An 11,831-nucleotide genomic window follows, 5' to 3' on the forward strand; every position below is an offset into this window, starting at 1 on the left:
TACAGAGAGGCAGAAGAAGACAGAGAGCGAGGTCTTCCATTCATTGATTCACTCCCCAAATGGCCGCAATAGCCAGTGCTGTGTCGATCCAAAGCAGGGAGCCAGGAGCCTCTTCCAGATCTCCCAGGCAGGTGCAGAGGCCCAAGGACTTGGGCCATCTTCTACTGCTTTCCCAGGCCATTGCAGAGAGCTGGATTGGAAGTGGGGCAGCTGAGACTCAAACAGGTGCCCATATGGGATGCTGGCACTGCAGGTGGTGGCTTTACCTGCTAAGCCACAGCACCTGCCCCTAAACTGCTTTTAAGTTAAAAATGTGATTGCCACTGTGTTAGCATGTGTTTACACATACACAGAAGCACATATTACCAAAAATGTATTAATATTCCACACTATTGGCCCATGAAATCCACTTGTGTGATCACACAACTTTCAGCTCTACCCACAGCACTGATCCATTGATCCCCAACTTTCTGGACGTTCATCAGCCATCTTCAGCCTCAACCTCCTGCTCCCTTTCCTGTCCCTAGCCTGGATTCTATGACTTGAATTGTTTCAAATATCCTCAACACTTATTTTCCTAGACAAAAAAAAAAAAATCTGGTTAAGGCCTCTACTGTTTTCACACCTGCACCCACAGCTGGAGAAATTCAGGACAGCAAATCTGCAAGGAGACCTTCAACACTGCCAAGCACCCAACTGCACCTGCCTGGTGCGTATGTTCCCAGTTTTTGGAAGTAACTGTTTGCACAGTGATCTCTCTCCTCACAATGTTCTTTCTTCAATGGTTGCCTCTTGAGTGCCCAACCCCTCTCATAAAAACTTCACAGTTGATGCCCTCACTTTGTACACTTCATTGAAAAAAAGGAAGCAGAAATACATTTCTGAATCATCTCACTTTCAGAAGCTACAAACTGGAACAGTTAGCCTACTGATTAAGATGCCCAAGATCCCACATCAGAGTGCCTGGATTCAATTCCAGGCTCTGGTTCCTGACTCCAGCTTCCTGCTAACACAGACCCCGGTAGGCAGCAGGGGCTGGCTCTAGTAATTGGGCTCCTGCCACCCACACACAAGACCCAGATTAAGTATCTGGCTTTGCACTTCAGCACAGCCCAGCCCTGGTCATTGCAGACATCGGGGGAATGAATCAGTGGATAGGGAAACACGCATGCTTGTTCGCTCACTCGCTCGCTCTCTCATTCTCACTCTCCCTTTTGCTCTCTCTGTCCCTCTTTTCTGCCTCTCAAATAAATTTAGCCAAAAAATAAAAATAAAACCACTACAAACCAATGCACATCAGAGTACATTCATTCCTATCCTTGGCAATTGCCGTTTGGCCTCCATGTGTCTTGTCTTTGGTTATTTCTCAACCTTTAGTTTGCTCAGACATCACTTCTTACAAAGGCCTTTCCTGAGTCACCTTATGTGGCTTCCTCACTTACTCTGTTATGTGCCCATTAGAATGTAAACTTCATGAGGGTAGGGAAGAGGGTACAGACGTCGCTACTTTCACACTGCATCTGCAATTCTCAGAACAGTGTCCAGAACATGGTAGGCGATCAGCAAACACAGACTAGATGGACAAATGTTTGTTCATCCATTAATTCTGACAACAGAGATCACACCTCTATTGTTCTCCTCCAAACCTAATAATGCTTAACTGTTTGCTTGGCCTATAACTGATGTTAAATTCATATCCACTGAATAAGTAAATAAATATTTTTCTTTTAAAAAAAAGTACTTTAAAGTAAGAGACAAACAATGATGAGAGATATGAAAACTCCAGACAAATGATCATATTCTAGGAGCTGGCATTGTGGTGCAGCAGATTAAGCCACTGTTGATTACACCAGCAGCCCTTATCAGTGTCCATTTGAATCCTGGCAACTCTGCTTCTGATCCAGCTCTCTGCCATTTATGGGGAGACTCAGATGGGGCTCCAGGCTTCTGTCTTTGGCCTGGTTCGGGTCTGGCTATTGGGACCATTTGGGGAGTGGGCCAGAGGACAGAATATTTCTCTCTCTCTCTCTTTCTCTTTTTTCTCTCTCTTATTACCTACCTCCCTTGCTCACTTTGCCTCTCAAATAAATAAATAAGTTTTTTTTTTTAAAAAAGAATCATATTCTGATTCACTGTATTTAAGGGCATACCACACAGTATAGGGCTATGCATGCCTTCTAAAAATTCTATCACTACATAAAAACACTTCTAAATGGTTTTTGAACACTTACTCTTTATAAAATTTGTGCCTTTGATCCAAAATGCAAAGAAGTAATCAGTAATAATTATCCTCTGTAATGACTTCGTAATCAGTGACAAGATAACTACCTCTTACATCTATCTCCTTGAGTCTTGCAAATCGGCATTGGTGCCATCTACACAAAATAAATGTTACAGCAAAAGACCAATTATATCTTGTTAAATGTCTGAAACAGGAATTTTCATCCAGGAGAAGCACTCATTACATGGAATACTGCCTTCCAAGCAGTAATGCTATTGAACACAAATTTCATCTCTAATATACTAACTATCAGGAATTAACTTGGCTTTTCAATATAGGCGTAAGAACTCAATAAAAATATAACTGAACACCAAATGGGCACTAGTTAGATGAGGTATGGCAACACAAAGATAGAAAGCACATAGATAAATAAATATGTAACCAGCATATTATGAAAACTGATAGACAACAGAAGCATGCATACAGTCTGATTAGGAGCCCAGGTGAAGAGCAGTTAAATCTGAAGTGATCAGGCAAAGGTGTAGGGAAGAAGCAGTTCAAACAAACAAACAGAACAAACAGCAGAAAACAACAAACGAGCAGGGAGGAGGCATCTTCTTAAAAGCAGAACAGAGAACCGCAGCATTAAGAATGAGCAGGAGCTTGTCTAAAATGCCATTTTCCCTTTGTCACTCCTCTGTCAGACAAATATTGAAGGCAGTGTATTACTACACTGTGCATTATAAAACAATAATCACAGTCATTTTGGAATCAGAAGAGATCTTGCCAAATCCCATGTGGAAGAAAACAATGAATATTCCCAACTAGTAGGTAAAATGAAGCCACTTACAATGACTTCTTTAAGATCATACAGTAAGGAAATCCTAGAACTAACTACAAGAAAGTCTTCTGCCCATTTTCCACTACAAGATTCTGTATTATTTAAGAACAGTGACAGTCGTTTGGTGCCATGATTAAGATGCTGCTTAGCAGACCCACATCCCACATCAGAGTGCCTTTGAGTCCTGGCTCTGCTTCCAAATCCAGCTTCCTGCTAACGTACACCCTGGGAGGCAGCAGGTGATGGCTCAAGTCTATGTAGCCCTAGCACCCATGTGGGAGACCTAGATGGAGTTCTTGGCTCCCAGCTTCAGCCTGGCCCAGTCCTGGCTGTTGTGGGCATTCGGGGAGTAAACCAGCAGATGCAAGATCTTTTTATCTGGCTATCTATCTGCCTTTCAAATAAGAGGAAAAAAAATTTTTAAATACCAATATGTCACAGTTGTTGGCAACTAAAAATAACTAATTACTTTGTGACTATAATAATTATATGATAATGACTGTTCATATATTTTTCAAGTCTTTTAGCACTCACAGAATATAATTCCCTAGACCCTCAAATTAAAAACATAAGTAAGTTATTAATTATACAATCATATAAGCCAAACAATTATCTTCAACATACATATTTAATGTGTTTTGATAGATGTATATTTATCATAATTTTGAAAAGCTACTTCAAAGCTACATTTTAAAAGAGAAGACATCATTTCTAAATGATTTATTAAAAGTTAAGCTATGTTTTTTTTAAGATAGAAAAAAGGTCATAATACCATAAAAAATAAAAGCATTTTACTTCAGGATCTTAACATTTATCTCAGCAATTACTCTGCTTGTGTTTGGAGGCCTGAACTTAATTCTTCCTAACAGAACCAAATTGGCCTGTGACATTCCAAGACATGGCAGGCTCTTCCTCCATTGGGCTGTCTGTCCCCTCTGTCCGCAGTGCTTTCTTCCCATAGCCACATACATCAGCCATCACCTTCTCACCATGGCCCACTGTAGTCATCCTGCTCATGTTTTTTATTACTAACTTTTCCTTTTAGAAAAATTTAATTTTTAATTTCTTACAAGGAGCCCGCTGTTGTGGCACAACAGGTCTAAGCTGCCACTTGGGACACCAGCATCTCACACTGGCATGAGTCCTGACTACTCTGCACCTCCAATCCAACTTTCCGCTAATGTGCCTGGGAGACAGCAGGTGATGGTCCAGGTGCTTGGATTCCTGCCACGCATGTGGGAGACTCGGCTGAGTCCCTGGCTCCTGGCTTCCGCCTTGTCTAGTCCTGGCTGTGGTGGGCATTCGGGTGAGAGACCCAGCACATGAAGGATATCCCTCTCTCTCTCTCTCTCTGTCCCTCTCTCTGTTTCTGTAATTCTACTTTTCAAATACACAAATGTTTCTAAAAAGTTCTCACAAAAAATTCAGGTTTCTGATTTTTCCACAGGTGAATTCTCTGAAATATTTAAAGATGGTATAATACCTTTTTAAAGTTTTTATATTTACTTATTTCTTTTTATTAATATTTTAGTTGTATGTATTCACGCCATCCTTTTTAAAATCTTAAGCTGCCCTTCTCTACTCAGTCCTGCCTCCCAATCCTCAATTATGATTCTCTTTCTCCTGCTTTGATAGCCCTTATTATCTCTTAACATACTAAATAATCTCCTGTTTATTATGTCTACTTTATTTTCTCCACTACTAAAATGTAAGCCTCATGAGGGTTGAAATTTCTGTCCAATTTGTTCAATAATGTATCCCAAATTCTATAAAACCGTTACTGGAGCAGAGAAGGTGATCCATATATTTGCTGAGTATTGAACAGAAAGAACAGAGGAGTAAATAGAAATATTTCTAATGGTTTCAACCACACACTCTATCCAATAATTAAAAAAGAAATAATGCCATCTCATATAATTCCCCCCCACAGAACACAGAAAGAGGGAACACTTATAAGTATCTATAATCAGACATATTATATAAAGGAAGACAAACTTAATAAAAAGAACCAGAAAGATATCTGAATATGAAAAATAATTAAATGCAACTTTCACTAAAGGAGTTCCGTAGCAGACTTACAACATGGAGAAGTAAAAATCAGTAAACTTGAAGGCAACTCATTTGCAACTATTATGTGAAAGAAATGAAGAAGAATGAACAGGTGGAACACCATCAACAAGACAGATACATACATTCTGGGAGTTAAAGAAGGAGAAGAAAGAGAAAACAGGGAAGAGATCCTATCTGAAGAATTAACTGCTAAAAACTTCACAAATTTAAGGAAAGACATGGATCTACAAATCCAAGATGCTCAAGGAATTGCAAAGTAAACCCAAAGAAACTCATACCAAGGCACATTTTAATCAGGATGTCATAAGATAAAGAAGGAATCTTTAGAGGCCTGCAGAGCCAACATCAGATATGGGCACCAGTTCAAGTCCTGGCTACTACACTTCTGATCCAGCTCTCTGCTAATGCACCTGGGAAGGCAGTGGGGGATGGCCCAAACCCTTGGACCTTGCACCCAGTGGAAGACCTGGAAGAAGCTCCTGGCTACTAGCTTCGGATGGGCCCAGCTTCGGCATTGTGGCCATTTGGGGAGTGAACCAATGAATGGAAGATCTCTCTCTCTCTCTCTCTCTAACTCTGCCTTTCAAATAAGTAAATAAATAAATCTTTAAAAAAAAAAAAGGTTTTAAGGATAGATAAACATCAAGAAGCTAGAGTGGATGTATTGGAACACCTCTGGAATCCCCCACACACACTAAAGTTATTCTTCCTGAGCATGTTACGACTGAAATGAAATTAAGAAATGAATTACTAAAAGATAATTTTCAAAAGTCTATATGATTGTATGATTTAAAAAGATACTATTCAACAATTCAACAATGAGGACATATAATGAATATATTAAAATAGACCTAGAACCAAATAATAATGAAAATACAGTTCATCAAAAAGCACAGCATGGGGGCCGGCACTGTAGTGTAGCATGTAAAGCTACAGCCTGCAATGCCGGCATCCCATATGGATGCTGGTTCAAGTCCCGGCTGCTCTACTTCTGATCCAGCTCCCTGCTAATGCACCTGAGGAAGCAGCAGAAGATGGCTCAAGTGTTTGGGCACCCACAAGGGTGACCCAGAAGAAGCTCCTGGCTCCTGGCTTTGGATCGGCCCAGCTCCAGCCGTTGAGGTCATTTGGGGAGTGAACCAGTGGATGGAAGATATCTCTCTCTCTCTCTCTATTTCTCCCCCTCCCTCCCTCCTTCCCTGTAACTCTGCCTTTCAAATAAATAAATAATTTTTTTAAAAAGCATGGCATGTAGCTAAATCAGTACCCAGAGTAAAGACAGAAAGGCAAAAAATTATATAACCATAGAATAAAACCAAAGAAAGTAGAAAAAAGGAAGATAAGGGTAGAAAAACTTAAAAAAAGACATTATAGAGAACCAATAATATTAGAGGACTGATTAATACAATAGCTCTTCAAAGAGAATTTTTTAGAAAATAGACAAATTCTTTTCAAGACTGATCAAGAAAAATACCAGAGAAAAGGTACAAATGAACAGTATTAAGGATGAAAAGACTAATCAGAACAGAGTAAAAAAATAACTGTACATCAATAAAATTAGGTTAAGTGGAAAAGGTTAAGTGGAAAACTTCCTAGAATAATTCAGTAGGGAAAAATAAAAAATAGAGGTTATTTTTCTTGAACTGGTTGCATTAATAGGCTTTCATGCTCTAACTCCACACTTCTAACTTATATAACCTTCAAGAAGAGTACATAAGTCATAAGTTAATACCAAAAACTCACTCTCCAAGTGTCTTATAATACTTTTATATGCAATGACCAAATTTATCAATGGGAGGTTCTAGAAAACCCATTTATGGATAATTGCTTCATATAAGAACAGAAGCATATTTCACTTTCTAATATAATGCAAATACCAATCAATTATTAACTTTTGCAAAGCATATTCAGAGAAGACCATTTTCAGTCACCATGCAAGGCAAGGTACGCCATAATATGGAGCACTCTGAGAAAGCTTCGGAGGGTCTTACTCACAACCAAACAATATTTGAATACCATGATTCTCACTTTTATAAACGCTCATCCTATATTTTCTGTAGACTCTTATTAGAAGACTCTGGCAACACACCTGCTTCCACCTGCTGAAAATGTATCGCAGGAAGTTTACCGCTGGATTCAAACAAGTCCTGCTTTTGATGGAAGAGACACTGGGATGTCAGCAGACGGGCTATAGAACTGGTCTAGGCTGGCGCCGTGGCTCACTAGGCTAATCCTCTGCCTGCGGCGCCGGCACACCGGGTTCTAGTCCCAGTTACTCCTCTTCCAGTCCAGCTCTCTGCTGTGGCCCGGGAGTGCAGTGGAGGATGGCCCAAGTGCTTGGGTGCCTGCACCCGCATGTGAGACCAGGAGGAAGCACCTGGCTCCTGGCTTCACCCGTAGCGGCCATTTGGGGAGTGAACCAATGGAAGGAAGACCTTTCTCTTTGTCTCTCTCACTGTCTAACTCTGCCTGTCAAAAACAAAAAAAAACAAAAAAACAAAAAAACTGGACTCTGTAGCAACAATGATCTCACACAGAAATCACCTGATTTTCCTGACCCCATGCTACAGACCATGAATGGTGGGGCCATTTCTGACCTCCCTAAACTCACTCCGCGTTCTCTGTCATCACTCCGTAACTTCAGCTCCAGCTCCCTCCTGATAAGAACACAGGGAGCCCTTTTGATCTGCAGGACCTGCTGTCGTCTCTGTCTGCAGGACCTGCTGTCGTCTCTGCCCGTAGGCCCCTAAAACACTGGCTTGTGCTGCTCTCACACAGAGTCAGGTCTCAGGACCATACATACAGCTGCACCTGTCAGGAAGGCATCCCTCATTTTCATTAACTGCACAGATATTCTCCTGGTGTGATTATGAACATAAGAAACTCAAGCCTTCTCAAGACAAGGCTACAAAAATTGGAATTTGCTTTACAAGGTTGAGTCCCCAAACAAGTTTCTCCCATTTCTCACAGAAAACACAGATTTGTAGTGATCTCTGATCTGGTTAAACTACAGAGCAGGTGAACTAGACATGCCTCCCTCCCGATTTTCCAGTAACAGCCAATAAAGCATAATGCAAACAAGCCCTTCCCAGTTGCAGGTGGGCTCTACTTTGAATGAGCCAAAGCCAATGTTTTGTTCCCGACCATTTGTTTAAAAATATTCACTAGAGAAGGAAAAAAGTCTACTTATGTGCCTTTATATATATATTCTGCTCTATGCAACCCATTTCTCCCTGTGTAATTATGGGATACAAGTATTTGTTTAAAATAGGGGCCGGCACTGTGGTACAGCAGGTTAAAGATCCTGCCTGCAGCGCCCGGCATCTCATATGGGTGCTGGTTCGAGTCCCAGCTGCTCCACTTCCAATCCATCTTCCTGCTAATGTGCCTGGAAAAGCAGTGAAAGATGGCCCAAGTCCTTGGGCCACTGCATCCACATGGGAGACTGGTAAGAAGCTCCTGGCTCCTGGCTTTGGCCTATCCCAGCCCTGGCCATTGAGGCCATTTAGGGAGTGAACCAGAAGATGGAAGACCTCTCTCTGTCTCTATTTCTCTCTGTAACTCTGTCAAATAAATAAATCTTTTTTTAAAAAATCTGTTTTTCTAAAAATAGATACATAAAATAAATGGGACTGAAAAAAAAGGCTATCTTTTCCTAGAAAGCTTATCAATCTTTAAAGAGTGGCATTATTAACACCTTCCTCTCCTCCCCTACCCACCCCTGCCAAAAACCTGTCAACCACTAGACACCACTGTAAGCTCTAGGATAAGCCTCTGGATCAATGTCAAAAGTGCCAGTGTGTAGGAACTGTCATCATTGATGTATCACCCTAGGCTTAACAGGAAGTGCACTGTTAGTTGTAACACAAGATTACTCTCCATTTTTTTAAGGATGAAAACTGGTTAGTTTGGGGCACACAATTAACTGTGACAGTTAGTACAGCATGTGGTCAGGCAGAAATCAGAAACTCAGACGTCCACAGGGGCCTTTGAGGGAGGTAAAATGCACGAGAACAGCCAGCCTTGAAGAAATATAAGCAGAGCGTAGCCGCTTGGTGCCTAGGCTCCATCCAAAGTGGGCAGCCCCATTCTGGCTGCAGCCAGCCCTCCAGTGTTTCAGGAAAACTAGGACTCTGGGGATTATGTGAAAGTTAAACTCCTGGAAGTGTTGGTAAACAGTCAATGGTTTTAAAGAACTGAGTTGACCCAAATAAATGCATCTGAAGGCCAAATTGAACCTGCAGACTGTGTTTGACTTCTACGTAAAATCTTATGTTCTTTACCAAGAAATGGCGAGTAGATATAAGCCTGTCCACACGGTCTGGGATTCTTACAGGCTTCGGCTTGTGCTTACAGTTGTGCATGCATTATATCATTCAATACTCAGAAAGAAAAATAAAAACTTCTCACAAGGCCTTACTGTAACCTCTACGTTCAGAACAGAAGATTAAGGATTAGCAAGTATTGAAGGTCCTAATGCTTAACACGCCAGTCACGGTCCATGGCAAAAATTAGATGTTCCATGATAGATGATTTCAATTCAAAACGTTTATGCTTCCCAATGTGAAGATCCTCACACGTGTCCCCCAAGGGACAAGCTCGTTCCTGTGAATTAACCTGAAAGCCCACTGGACATCTTGTAGTTACTCTTTGATGGACAACGAGTTTGTTTCCTGGGACTTGGGAAAGGGAGTTTGCTAAGCTCCCCATACACAGGAAAAAATGCATGAAAGGATTTTAATTTGTAAAAAGATAAAAAGTTGGAAATGAAATTGCAGAAATTACTAGAACGATAAATACCTTAAATCAAAAATGTATAAAATTTACACAAAAGAATTATACTTCCCAATATTTATTTATTTAACCAAAATTATCTGTGGCCATTAACAGACCTTCAGATATTTTAGACTGGACAAACAAAAGTGACTTTTCAAAGAATATATGCCCAAAAAATTAGACATAAAGATATGGTTGGGCCGGCGCTGCGGCTCACTAGGCTAATCCTCCGCCTTGCAGCGCCGGCACACCGGGTTCTAGTCCCGGTCGGGGCGCCGGATTCTGTCCCGGTTGCCCCTCTTCCAGGCCAGCTCTCTGCTGTGGCCAGGGAGTGCAGTGGAGGATGGCCCAAGTGCTTGGGCCCTGCACCCCATGGGAGACCAGGATAAGTACCCGGCTCCTGCCATCGAATCAGCACGGTGCGCCGGCCGCAGCAGCCATTGGAGGGTCAACCAACGGTAAAGGAAGACCTTTCTCTCTGTCTCTCTCTCTCACTGTCCACTCTGCCTGTCAAAAAAAAAAAAAAAAAGATATGGTTGAAAAAAGAAGTGCAGGAGGATGGTTCTCCACTGCATGATGTGACCAAAATCTCTGCTAATAGACAGATATACTAAACTAGTATTACAGATCACCAAATTGAATCTTTTACATTGCATTTCTTTTTGTCCCCGACAATAATATTATAAAGGGACTAAGACAAATGAGTGCAATTTTTCACACGCTAGGCAGTACATCAGTATATTCATAAGGCCCAAGTTATCTTCGAAAGCTTATTCATCTCTCCATTTTCCATTTTAAAACAATTATCTTTTATAAGGGAATCCAAATCAATACAGCATGAGTAACACGCACCCTCATTTATCTGTCAAACCCTGGCATGTGGGCCCTGGCCCATCCAAAAAAAAAACTTGCCAATCTGATCACCTACCTTTAGCAAAGCTTGCAAAGACACGGAGACCCAGAACCCGCGTCCAGGCTGCAGCTGCCGTCCCGGGTCTGCAACACCACAAATGTCAGGGCGTCTTAGGGCAGGGTCTGGGGCCAGAGGTCCCACTTTCACAAACACACCTTGCAGGCAACACACAACCCCGCACGCCCCGCGCCGCCGGAACCACCCCCCAGCTGTAGGATCGGTGCGAGACTTTCAGAGCAGCTGCAACCACCAGGTAATTCTCCCAAAAAACTGCCAGAAGCAAACCCATGGAGTTTTTATTTTTTTTAGGGTTTCCACCACCGTCTCAAGGCTCAGGGCCAATCCCCACCCTAGCAAGAACAGACTTTTTAGCCAGCCAGGTGCGAACAGCACAGGGCGCTCGGTGAGCAGGTACGGATGACCGCCCCTCCGGTCGCCCGCACGTCTCCCGTCTGCGTTCTCGCTCCCTAAATAGGGAAACCCCCCTCACAGGAGCCTTCCGGGCTCGCGGGGACCCCCAGCCCCGCCACCTGCTCCGGCCCGCGCCACAGGTCGCCGCCGCACGCCCACCGCTCAACTTCTCGCTGCGGTTCCCCTCCGCTTCCCGCGCTCTCCCCGGGCCACAAGCGCCCGTTGCGCCCCCGGAGGGTCCCGCGGCGCCGCGACGACCCTCACCTGGGCGGGAAGCCGGGGAACCTCCTCCTCACCGCCCTCCCCGGGGACGCCGCGGCCGGCCGGAGGGGGCGTGGCCCGAGGGGGCGTGGCCCGAGGGGCGTGGCCTCGGCGAGGGCGGGCCCGGCAGTCCGGGGTCCCGGCTCTGCTCCGGGCCGGGGTCTGACTGGGGAGTCTCCCTCCTTCAGTCCAGCCCCCGGGGTCACCGCGCGGCTCCCCGCAGGGTCCCGCCCTGGCCCGTGCGCGCTCCGAGGGAAGGGGGCGCGGCGCCCGCCGTGGAGGTTCCGGGACTCCGGCTCTGCTTAGTGCCCCCCCGCAGCCCCCTCAAAGGATGGGCG

At 43.6% G+C, this 11,831-nt stretch overlaps 1 protein-coding gene across 1 annotated transcript in view; it reads right to left on the reverse strand.

Annotated features, from left to right (window-relative positions):
* Positions 1–11,493, reverse strand: part of MYO3A (myosin IIIA) — a 236,160-nt gene extending 224,667 nt beyond the window's left edge. Inside the window, exons 1-2 of the mRNA XM_089312433.1 lie at positions 11,352–11,493; positions 10,837–10,904 (exon numbers count right to left, since the gene is read on the reverse strand). The gene's annotated coding sequence lies outside the window, so the exon portion shown is untranslated. The remainder of the gene's footprint in view (positions 1–10,836; positions 10,905–11,351) is intronic.
* Positions 11,494–11,831: the final 338 nt, after the last annotated feature.

The sequence above is a fragment of the Oryctolagus cuniculus genome, chromosome 13 (genome assembly GCF_051225735.1).
Source record: "Oryctolagus cuniculus isolate XC-2025 breed Fujian yellow rabbit chromosome 13, ASM5122573v1, whole genome shotgun sequence".
NCBI classification, from domain to species: Eukaryota; Metazoa; Chordata; class Mammalia; order Lagomorpha; family Leporidae; genus Oryctolagus; species Oryctolagus cuniculus.